General features: G+C 41.1%; 1 protein-coding gene across 1 annotated transcript in view; it reads left to right on the top strand.

The window, feature by feature from the left end:
* CCDC57 (coiled-coil domain containing 57) overlaps window positions 1-12,805 on the top strand; it is a 312,170-nt gene that overhangs the window by 180,868 nt on the left and 118,497 nt on the right. The gene's annotated exons all lie outside the window — the stretch shown is intronic.

Raw genomic sequence — 12,805 nt, forward strand, 5'->3', positions numbered from 1 at the left:
TACCAGACACTGAGGTCTTCTCTGAAGCTGAAGTGCCAAGCATTCAAACTCTACTACAGAGAGTGCAACCCTGATGGACCAGCCATGTAGTTCTAATGCTAAACATACGTTTACCTAAAAGACTATTTTATAGAGAACTCTCACGAGGCAAATCCTCATGTGGAGGTCAGAAGAAGCAATACAAATACACTCTCAAGGTCTCTCTGAAGAACTTTTGTATTGACTGTGTTTCAAATTGACATGGGAGACACAGGGTTGCCCAGCCTGGCATGCCTGCATCAAAGAAGGTGCTGTGCTATATGAGTGAACAGAATCACAGTAGCACAAAGCAAGCATGAGATGCACAAAATTAGAGATATCTCCATCCCAAATATTCAAAAGGACTATTTGTGCCCAACTTGTGGTAGAGTCTTCTGAGCTGGTATTGGGCTGATCAGCCGCAGTTGAATACACTGTACCTTGACCCCAACATCGTGATGTCATTCAGTCCTCTATGAGTATGAAGAACAAACAACAACAACAACAAAGAGAGGCAGAGAAGTCAGTAGTCAGAGCAAAGGATAGGGAGCATTCCAGGCATGGGAGACAGCCAGAGAGAATGCCTAGAGCTGAGAAATGAGGTATCTCGATCTTGAAACAGCCAGGAGGCCAGTATCACTGTATTAAAGAGTATTTGGCAGAGAGTAAAGTAGAAGAAGAGGGCTAGGTTATAAAGGGCTTTGAATGCCACACAGCATTTTGGCATCACACAGCTATTGAGAGTTTGGATTTATTCCTCTAAAAACTTAGGTAATTTTAAGATTTCTTGAAATATTATATCTAAACTATTTTTTGATCATATCTTCCATAATTCTTAAATTTTTTTCACCTTGTGTTTTTCGGGTAAGTTTTTTGCCATGATTATCTGATTTTTTTTTATTTGTGTAATCTTTTGACTTTGTTTTAATATTTCTTTTTTAAATATGTCTTTGTTTTTCATAATTCTTATTGTCTCATGAAGTCATTGGCATCCTATTTGCTCCATTCTAATTTTTAGAGAGTTTATTGCTTGGGCAAGGTTTTGTACCTCTTGTGCCAAGCTGCTAATTCTACTTTTCCAATCCTGTCCTCCATAGCTCTTCTTTCTTTTCCATTTTTTCTCTAGTATCCTTACTTCATTTATAAATAAATTTTAAACTTTTTGAAAAAAACTCTTACTTGATCCCTTCAAGGAATTCTAGTTGAATTTTTTTCCCTAGCGATGTTTTTCTTTGAGACTTTACTTGCAAGTGTTTTTGAGTTATTCATTTCTTCTGGGTTTATGTCTCGAGTATCCTTGTCACCATGGTAGAGTTTTGTTTTTTTTATTTATGTTTGCCCATTCTTCCAGCCTACTTCCTGTCTTCAGACTTGATGTCAGGGTTGTTCTCTACTGCTCATCTGGAGATAAGGTCTGGGCTGTCCTGTTGCTGCTCTCTTGGACTGTTGGGTGTTGTGTGATTGCAGGATCTGAGGGAGATCTCAGGCTGGGGACTTGAAAGTTTTCAGTGCTCCCAAAGTAGTCCAGTCCAGTGCAAAGTCCGATTGCTTCCCTGCTAGCGTGAGCTCTACAAATTCCTGATCTTAGTTTTGGTCTGAGCAACAGTAATACTGCTAGACTCAGCCATTATCTTTTGGCTCAGGCGCAGAATTGTAGACTCCCCCTCAGCCTGAGATTCCTGCCCTAACTATTCCTCTATGGGCTGGTTTATATGATAGAAATAAGATTGTGCTCTGCCCCTCAGATCTGAGCCACATTGCTTCTGCTACTGGCTTCTCAGCTTCCTTCCTTAGTACACCACCCAGGGCCTCTCTACCTGGGAAAATCCATCCTGTGCACAGTTCTTTGTTTGTCCGCCTTGGATTGATGTCCTGGAACTGGGCAACAGTTCCAGGCAACAAAGCTGCCAATTTGTTCCTGTCCCAGTGTCCCAGTAAGTGTGTGTGGTGGTACCGCATTATGGGCCTAGGACCTCCCCTTATCCTCATGCGTGGCCTCTCCCTGGCACTGGAGTGATTGCATGGTGTTCTTGACCTGACCCTGCCCAGTGTCTTCAGACTTCTTTTCTGTGTCCCTATTCCAAGCAGGGCTAGACAAATGGCTCCCTGATTTTTCCCCCGGATTTCCCCATCCAAGTTTAGTTTAGAGCATTTTCTAGATGTATTGGAAGGAGATTTGTAGAGGGGAGCTTACTGCACTTCTACTGCTCTGCCAGATAGGTGCTCTCAGTAACTTCTTAAGACATGGTGAGTAGTAATGGTAAAAAGATGAAAGCATAGGGGCAGCTAGGTGGCACAGTGAATAGAGCACCAGGAGGACCTGAGTTCAAATCCGGCCTCAGACACTTGACACATTTACTAGCTGTGTGACCTTGGGCAAGTCACTTAAACCCAATTGCCCTGCCTTCCCCCCTGCAAAAAAAAAAAAAAAAAAGATGAAGGCAAAAACAAGAGACCCATATGGTATTGCATATAAGATGCCTCTACAGTTTCCACATTATAAGGGGACCTAGAAAGTTCTTTCTACTGCAAGAATTCTTAACTCTTTTTGTATCATTGACCCTTTTGGCAGGCTTGTGAAGCCACCCTTTCTCAGAATAATGGTTTTAAATAATTGAAGATGCTAAATTTCAGTGAAAGGTTAGTGAAAATAAAAATGGAATCCTTTTCCTGCCCAAGCGCATGTACCCCTTAAATCTATCTAAAGGTCCTTTGGGGATCCATAGACCCTATTCTAGTGAAAAGGAGATGAAGAACAAAGACTTTGATGAACCTGTGGCATACCTCCTTCCTTGCCAGTTTGGTTCAGTTTTTATTTCCCATAGATGAGCATCACAGAAGTAAAATGAAGGAGATCTTGCTGTCTTCCAGTGATAATCTGCAACTAAGTAGTCAGCCGCCAGCCCTCCAGCCCCATGGTGCATCTGAGTAGTAGTACTGGGGCACTATCTCTGATTAACATAGAGACTCTGAGCAACATTGTCCTGTGCTTTCCAATTCCATTCAGTTCCAGTGTTTAACAACTCATTTTTTCAAAGTGAGATGGGCTTCCTTCCTGAAGAATTTCCTCTACTCTGCCTATGTGATTAGTGAAAGTCTAATTGATACTCTTAATTTCTCCTTGCATTTCACTAGGGGGCAATGTGCATTTGCTCATTGTCACTATACCCTTCACAGAGAATGAAGAGTCTTCTCATTAACTTTCAATAACCTGGAACCAGGGAAATGATTTTTAAATTTAATGTCATAATGAAATCCTGTTTAGTATTATTAGGTAGATGACTTTCATGCGTTTTAATTGATGTTTTATTTTATGTATTCTCTTAGTATCTTAATGACTTCTTTGGAAAAGTCATTGCTATCCCAGCTTTACCTGCAGAAACAGAAACTTTAAGGAAGAAAGTTTCTCTTTATAGTTCAATTGAAGGATTGTCTATACAAACTAAGCAATTTGTCCTTACCATCCAAGGTTTTAAAAACAAAACTCCAAAGTAGATGTCTGCATAGAAGGAGCAAGGGGATCCCAGTCCCTGTCAGATTTTGGAGGGAACACCTTTTCAAATATACAGGGCTAAATCTTTTCCAACTACATAGACTCCTAGTTTGTCACATAGTGTTAATTCTACCTGTTGGATCCTGCAAATCAGATTATTTATTTAGTACAAGAGGTATAGGCACACATTTGCATTTGCCTTCTAACAAATTGTTGCTTGGAGCTATACTACTTCCTGAGCTTAGCTGCTGTCAAACTCTGGTATGGACTCTAGTTCCTAGATGTCTTGAGATCTCAGAAAGCCCATACTAAAGGAAAGAAAATACAAACAGGAGGCAGCCTTGTCCCAGATACTCTTGCTTAGGAGACCATGTGCTGACAAAGAAGGTTGAAGGAAGGAAGATACCACCTTTTCTACTATCCCTTTCCAACTAATAAAGTGATACTTACACTTCATGACCAGCAGGAAGGAGTTTTCTCTGTTGGAGTCTTTTTATGTACTCTCAGTTCCAGCTCACCAGCCAACCAAAAGGCTACTCTGTACAACACAAGAACCGGTCACAAAATAGCCTTCCGATGCTCTGTAATAGAGATTCAGATCCCACCATGCCATGTCATCATGAACTTATAGAAGCAGACTCGCCAAATGTATATACTCCTAAGACTGTCAATCAATAAATGTTTATTAAGCACCTACTTTATGCCAGGTCCTGTGCTGAGGATACAAAGAAAGGCAAAAAACAGTCCCTACTCTCAAAGAGCTCACAATTTATTGGGGGAGACAAAATTGTAAACGGCTGTGTACCAACAAGCTATATGCAGGATAAATAGGAAATAATCAACAGAGGGAAGGCACCAGAATTAGGAGGGCCTGGGAAGGGCATCCTATAGAAGGTAGAGTTTTAGGTGGGACTTGAAGAAAGCCAGAGAAACAAGGAAGTGGAAATGAGGTGAAACATTCCAGCCGCAGGGAATAGCCAGTGAAAATGGGCAGAGCTAAGAGATGAAATGTTTACTTTGAGGAATAGCAAGGGAAGCCAGTGTCACTGGATCGAAGAGCTGTTGGGGGTGAGGTGGGGAAGGTGTAAGAAGATTGGAAAGGCAAAGGAGGTAGAATGGGTTATAAAGGACTTTGAATGCCAAACAAAGGATTTTGTGTTTGATCCTGGAAATGATAGGGAGCCACTGGAATTTATTGAATAGAAGGATAACATGGTCCGACCTGAACTTTAGGAAAATCACTTTCGTGACTGGAGGATGGACTGGAGTAGGGAAAGATTTGTGACAGGCAGACCAAGCAACACACCGTTACAGTAGTCTAGTCTTGAGGAGATGAGGACCTACATCAAGGACTGTCAGTGTCATTATCAGAGGAAAGAAGGGGGACATTTACGAGAGATGTTGCAAAGGTGAAATCAACAGGCCTTGGTTATAGATTGGTATGGGGGTGAGAGAGAGTGAGGAGTCCAGGATAACTCCTAGGTTGTGAGTCTGAGGGACTTGGAGTATTAGTATTGCCCTCTATAATAATAGAGAAAATAGGAGGGCAAAGGTATGAGGAGAAACGTAATGGGTTTAGTTTGGAGCATGATGAGTTTAAGAAAGTATCTATGGGACATTCCATTGGAGATGTCTGAAAGGCAGTTGGAGATGCAAGATTGGAGGTCAGCAGAGAGTTTGGGGCAGCATAGGTAGATTTGAGAATCATCATAGAAATGGTAATTAAATCCATAGAAGCTGATGAGGTAGCCAAGTGAAGTCGTATAGAGGGAGAAAAGAAGAAGGCACAGGACAGAACCTCATGGGATACCTAGGATTAAAGAGGAAGTGACCTGGATGAAGATTCAGCAAAGAATACTGAGAAGGAAAGTTCAGATAGGTAGGAAAACAAGAAGAGGTGTCCAAAAAAAGGTAGAGAGAAAAGGGTTATCAAGGAGGAGAAGGCGATTGGCCATGTCAGAAGCTGCAGAGGTCAAGAATGAAGACTAAGAAAAGGCCATTGGATTTGGCAGTTAAGAGATCATTGTTAACTTTACAGAGAACAGTTTTGGTTGAGTTACGTATTCAGAAACCACATTATAGAGAGTTAAGAGAGTGAGAGGAGAGGAAGTGGGGACACCTATTGTAGAAGGCCTTCCTAAAGAATTTAGCCACAAAATGCAGAGAAGATATGGAACAAAATTTAGCAGGGTTGGAAGGATCAGGTAATGCTTTTTCAAGTATGGAGGAGACATGGGCGTGTTTGTAGAAAGTAGGGAAGCAGCCAGTAGACAGAGATTGAAGATAAGTGAGAGTGGGGATGACAGCAGGAGAGTCTCCTGGAGGAGATGGGAGCAATCAATAAACCTTTATTAAGCACCTGCTATATACTAGGTACTCTGCTAAGTCCTGGGAATACAAAAAAAGGCAAAAGACAGTCCTTGCCCAAATCTAATGGGGGAGAGAGAGAAGATGAGACTCCAACAATATATACAAAGCAAGCTAGGGATGGAATGGGACTGCTTGTGCAGGTAGATGGTTTGCCTTGGCAAGAAGGGGTGAAGGACATAGTGGCAAGAAGGCATCTGAGTGATATGAGATGAAGAGGAGGGGAAAGGAAGGAGCTCTCTACAAATGGCCTTATTTTTTCAGTGAAACTGAGGCAAAGTTTTCAGCTGACAGGGCGGGGGGAAGTGGAGCTGTTAGAAACAGTAGTCTAGGAATAAACAATACTCATTAGAAAGCCAGGAAGGTTTTAATTATATCTTACATTTATTCTTTGTGAATAAATGGATACGCCCCCTGAACAGAGAGAGTACAGGAGAATACAAGGACTCAAGACAAATGCCAGTCCTTTTATTGGCTCCTAATTCGAATCTCCCACCTGGCTTTTCATTGGCCAGATGCAACCCCCTGAACTGCCCATGTCATGCCTCTCTCAAACAGCTCCTTAAACATGCATACAAGCCTCTAACCTTTTATGGGATCAGAAGACCCCCAAGATCACAGCTGTGATTAGAACCAGTCACCTGACTTACATTCTGCTAAAGCTGGGGGATGGGGCAGGGAGATACTTTCAACTCTGTGGAAACAAAACTCCTCCCATCGTTCCCCACAGAGCCATGAGAGGTTTGAAGAGGAATGTAAAGGTTTAGAAGAGACACTGCAGAGAGTGGGGTAGCAAGCTTATTAGAAAGATGTGAAAAGTTTGCCTTGCAGTAGTGAGGCCCCACTTGAGGTTATATAACATCAAGGTGTAGCAGACTCATTCAGAATAGTTGTGTGATTTTCTCCACCTTCATTCAGCAGCATACGTGTATGAGTGAAATGATGGGAATGATGGGAATGAGCCAAGGCTGAGACTTGTCAGGGCACAATCAGTGATGTCATAAGGAGGAAAGGGACTCAAGAATAGGACAATATAGAGTTAAACTGGGTTCCCCCCAACCCCCCAAAAAAGTCCATTTTATTTTATTTGGGGGTCAGCATACAAGAAAACTGCTATATCAGATAAAGCAACTTCTCTGGACAGGTAGTAGTATTGGTTTTTACAGTGCTCGGCAATGGAAAATGCACAATTTCCCTCTTGAAACAGGTAATTTAAAACAAGAAAACATTTCAGCAGTAGATTAAGAGAGAATCAAAATGGGGAAGGGGGAGGAGTGTTGCTGGTATAGGAGCAGGGGCTTGGGAGAGATCTGTTGTGTGGAGGGACTAGAGGTGATGGTGTGTATTAAGAACAAGGTTTGGTATTGGTAGGCAGAGGGATAGATGGAAACCCAATGTATTGTGATCAGATAAGGAAATTTCAGAGTTCATAAACATGGTGCCTTTGTGTGTGATGGCAATATCAAGGGTCTTATTGACCAATTCCCTTTTACAAAGGCAAATTCAGGACCACTCCTCAGGTCTCCTGACTAAATTTCTTCCAAAGAAGTTCTATCCCAAAATACTAAAGCCTGGAAGCCATTATTACTTTTCCAACCAAGCATTTCAACTGAATCTTGAAATAAATGAAATATCTCAATGGGTGGAGATCTGGGGCAAATCTTATGAGTTTCATCAGACATACTAAAAGGACTGTTTTCTTTTCCTCGTGTCTAATAGTGTTAGGGTAGAGAAAGAACCTTTTCTTAATCCTTAAACCTCTTCGTTCGCTGAGATTTTTTCCTTTTTAAATCCTAACTACTCTCATGAATAAATTACTGTTTATAAGAAGCACTTTTGAAAACTGACCTTACCTATAGCTGTTCAAACCTGAGAGCTTTCTAAATCATAACAGACAACTAATGTTTCACTCTCTGTAGTATAAAGCTAAAGATCCCAGCTATTGGGGCAAAAACTCACTATTTGACAAAAGGGTGGGAAAACTGGAAAGCAGTCTGGCAATAGACCAACAAGCTCCAAAAGGGCACATGATTTAGATGTAAAGGGTGACATAAACAAATTAGAGGACCATGGAAGAAAATTATGTCAGATCTATGGATAGTAGAAACATTTATGACCAAACAAAAGAGAGAGGTTCACAAGAGGTCGAATAGAAAACTTTGATTGCATAATTACATAAAATTATTTACAAGCAAAACCAATTCAGGTAAAATTAGAAGAGAAGCAAGAAATTGGGAGGGAGAGCAGGAATGTGTAGCATGTTTCTCTGATAAAGGTCTCATTTCAGATCTCTACAGGAACTGATTCAAATTTATTAAAAAGAGACATTCCCTTATTGATAAATGGTCAAAGGATACGCACAGGTAGTATTCAGAGGAAGAAATCCTTTTGGTTTTAACACTGGATATAGAACAGTGACATGTAATAGAATGAGGACAGACCTAGAGTTAGAAGACCTGGGTTCAATAACTGGTTCTGCCACTTAAGCAACTGTGTGGCCTTAGGCAAGTCACTTCATCTCTCTGAGGCTCTGTTCTTTCATCTGTAAAGTGAGAGTGATATTTGTATAACCTACCTTGTTGGGTAATTGAAAAGATGAGGTTTTAAAATGGGTATGAAAATGCTTTGAAACTGTAGAGCTTAATGTAAATATGTCTAACTGTGTTAGGATGGGGAGGAGAGAGGAATTGTATGTTTGAAGAAGAGTGCTACCCACTCCCTTTCTCTGTCCTCCACCCTTATATTGGGGAGCTGATCTCCTAGCTTGTAATATGAAGGCAGAATTTATAATTTCAAAAAGAATCATATATATGTCTGAAAGGTTCGGAACCGCAGGATATAAGGAATTCTCTAGATAGGAGGCAGAAGAATCAAAGCATGTATTTAAACTCCACAGTAACCAACCCACAAACCAGCATCCCCATTTTGACATTTTGATCAAAAGCTTCCAGGTCCAATAAGTCCGCCTCACAAGAGTAACCAGGAGGCCACAGAGAAGCATGATGGTATAAAGCAAAATCATATACATGCTTCCCCTCTATGGTAAAAAGATTACCCACTGGCCTCAAGTCCTTGTTCAGCACTCCTCAATCCACACGTAGGTCAGCTCTGCTACCGGCAGCTTCTGCTTCAGCTTCAGCTTCGGCTGTAGCTGTGGCTGTAGCTGTAGCTGTCTCTGGCTCCAACAGAAGCTGTTTTTAACCATCCAGCTAGCAGCTTCTGCAGGAGAGGGGGTGGGGGGGGCAGGGCGGGGTGTAAGGTACGCCGGGGAAAGCACAGGTTCTTTTGATCTGCTTAATCAAGGGAAGCAAGGTGAAGGGGCCAACAAGCTTACTTTAATCCAGCATTCAGTCAGTTCAGGGGAAAAAACCAGCACCCCGAACTTCAGAACATTCATTTAGTTCAGGGGAAAAAGCCAAACTATTCAAGGGCACTTGTTGACTAAGTGCTAAGGAGCCCATTTTTGGTTACCAACACATAGCTCCTTTCAGGTGTTCCCATGGGGGTGATTTTCCCTTAGTGCCCCATTCTGCCCCTTCATTATACCTGTCACTGGAGAGACAATAGAGGGAAATTTGCCTGAAGCCATTTTCTGCTTCATAAGACTTCCTGGCTGAACATTGTCAACCCATTTGTATCTGGGTATGAGTGAATCCATTTGGGGGAGTTTTAATAATACATATCAATAAAATTGATTAGAAAGAGAATTTTCCCCTCTCTGTGTGTCCTTCGGTGACAATCTCCTCCTCTTCAGCTGCTTTCATTTCCCCCATCAATGCACATAATGAACTGAGAAGCCAATTTCTTTTTTTATCACTTGGTAAATAGAAAACAAAGAGACTTAAAGAGGCAGTGTGGCATAGTGAAGAAGGTACACAGGGCTTGGAGACAGAAAGATATAGATTCAAATCCTGCTCAGACAATGACTTGGCCAAATGGTCCTGGCCAAATCACTTAATTTCTCTGTTCTAAGTTTCCTCATCCATAAAACAAAGGGATGTGACTCCTATGAGGTCCCTTCCAGCTCTATATCTATGATCCTATAATCCTTTATTTAAAAAAAAAAACAAGGAATGGGATAAAAACAACATGGGAGAGAAGGAGGTGATAGATGAGAATGTAAGAGTTTCACCAGTTTTGTTCTCACTGTCAGACACAGCCAAACCTATTCTACATTGTCTTTGGTTGGTTGCCATTCCGCTCCAGTCCTTTCCAAGCCTATGACCTCCAGCAGCAGCAGCAACAGTGCTGAAAACCCAGTCAGTATGCTAGCCTCCCATTCTCTGTTTTCTTCCCAGTCATACTGCTTATGTTCCCAGAGATCATTTTTTCTCCCTCTCTCTGCTGTTGCTTACCCCTCCCCCTTTCACTTAGGACAAGGGAAGGAGACTTATCTTTTCAGACATGTTTGGGTCCCCTAGTCTTTGAACCAGACTGGCCTGTCCTATAGGCATCCATTTGAGTTGTTCCAATTCCTTGGGTCAGAAGGGTGCTACGTAAGCTATTAAGAAAAACAAGTGTTATGCTGAACTCTATAAATAAATGAAGGAACATATATGAAGCACTTATTGTATACAAGGCACTGTGCTAATCATTAGTAATACATGTAGAAAAGTAAGGAGAAGGATTCAGCTGCGAGGCAGATGGAAAGGGCCTCAGATGATAAGGCAACTTCTTTCGTGTTATTTCCATTGACAGAATCATAATGCTTTCTTATATTAAACCATCTGACAGTACCATGAACTTTAATGCTAAGAACTTTCTTTTCTCTACGCCTTCTTTCCTGGATGATGGCTATGGGGGCTGGGCTGGAATCAGGGCTGGTAGTCTAGGAATACTGCTGTTCATGGGACTCTTGTGCTTACCTGCCCCTCAGTGGCAGTTGTTTGGTATTTGGTGTTCCTTTTAGTGGCTTCCTATATAATGGCAGGCTGCCTCCAGGAGGAGTATTCTAAAAGATGACGGCTGTAGGAGTTTGGCTGAAAACAGGGCCGGTAATTTGGGGTGTGCTGCTATTCTTGGGGGTTGAGGCTCAGGACCCTAGACTATCTCAACAAAGCTTTCAGTAGTCTCTGCTATATGTTATATTAAATAAGGCTCCATCATGATTTGATTCTTTATTGTGCTCACTTAGTAGAGCCAGTGGCAATGGTAGAAACCAGAAAGCAAAGAGACCAGTAGATAATGGAAGAGATCAGCAATAGGGCATAGAGCATTTTGGAAGGAATAGGGAGAAATGAAGAAGGAGCGTGATGTCAATATGTCAAGAAACTGTGATTTCATTGCTAAGGGAACTGCTTCCAGCAAGGCACATTGGAATCGTACCAGTGATACTTAAAGGAAAAATATTTAGGAGAGCATGAGTTCTGGAGGAAAAGAAGTTATACGAGATATGCAAAATAAAAGCTAAATTTCCTTTAAATCAAAACAAGCCAACAGCAGAGATAAATCTGAAAGAATAAGGGTTCCCAAGCAAAATGGATTTCTACTACCAACAAGCAAAGTCTAAAAAGGAGATTTCAGTGTGGACTATTATCTACACAGGAAGTCAGCCAGAGGTGGCTATCATTCTGACCAATAACAAAGTCTTGTTGTAGAACACCGCATGAGTAGCCAGTGCACTGGATTGGCCACTTTCTTTCTAGTTTTTGTTTTCCCATCTATTAAAAAGGGGGGAGGGGAGAAGTTAATGATGCATACTCGATATTTAGACCATGCTGCTACAGTATGCAACAGTGCAGATAAAAACCCTCAAATACCAAACATTATTATTGTTGCTCTTATTCTCATTAAAGAAAAAAAAATAAAAATTAAGGGGTGAGAGATGGATGTACTGGGAGAAAGAGAAAGGGAGAAGTAGGATGGGATAAATTATCTCACATAAAAGAAGCAAGAAGAAGCTTTTACAATAGATGGGAAGGGGGGGAAGTGAGGGGGAGTAAGTAAACCTTACTCTCATCAGAATTGGCTCAAAGAGGGAATAACATATACACTCACTTGGGTATAGAAATCCGTCTTACCTTACAGGAAAGTAGGAGGGGAAGGGGATAAGGGAAAAGGGGAGCATGATAAAAGGGAGGGCAGATTGGGGGAAGGAGTAGTCAGAGAGAGAATAGAATAAATGGGGGGTACAGGATGGAGAGAAATACAGTTAGGAATAGTAACTGTGAAAAAAATTTTGAAGCAAATTTCTCTGATAAAGGCCTCATTTCTCAAACATATAGAGAACCAAGTCAAATTTATAAAAATAAGAGCCATTCCCTAGTTGGTAAATGATCAAAAGATATGATCAGTTTTCAGGTGAAGTAATAAAAGCTATCTATCGCCATATGAAAAAAAAATATTTTAACTCACTATTGATTGGAGATATGCAAAATAAAACAATTCTAAGGTACTACCTTCATACCTATTAGATTGGCTAATAGGACAGGAAAGGTAAATGACAAATGTCGGAGGGGATATGGGAGGAATGAGATTTTAATGCATTGTTGGAGTTGTGAACTAATTCAACCAATCTATAGAGCAATTTGGAACTATGCCCACAGGGCTATTGACCTAACAAAACCACTACTAGATCTGTACCCCAAAAGAAATAAAAAAGAAAAAGAAAAAGGACCCACATGTACAAAAATATTTATAGCAGCTCTTTTCTGGGGGTAAAGAATTAGAAGTTGAGGGGAACCCCATCAGTTGGGGAATGGCTAAACAAGTTGTGGTATGTGATTATGATGGAATACTATTGTACCATAAGAAATAACGAGCAGGATGCTCTCAGGAAAACCTGGCAAGACTTGCATGAGCTGATGAAAAGTGAAATGTACTATGGACAAAGTGACAGCAATATTATAAAATGATCAGCTGTGAGTGACTTAGCTATCCTCAGCAGTACAATGATCCAAGACAACCCTGAAAGACTTATGATGAAAA

This window comes from Trichosurus vulpecula, chromosome 4 (genome assembly GCF_011100635.1).
Source record: "Trichosurus vulpecula isolate mTriVul1 chromosome 4, mTriVul1.pri, whole genome shotgun sequence".
NCBI classification, from domain to species: Eukaryota; Metazoa; Chordata; class Mammalia; order Diprotodontia; family Phalangeridae; genus Trichosurus; species Trichosurus vulpecula.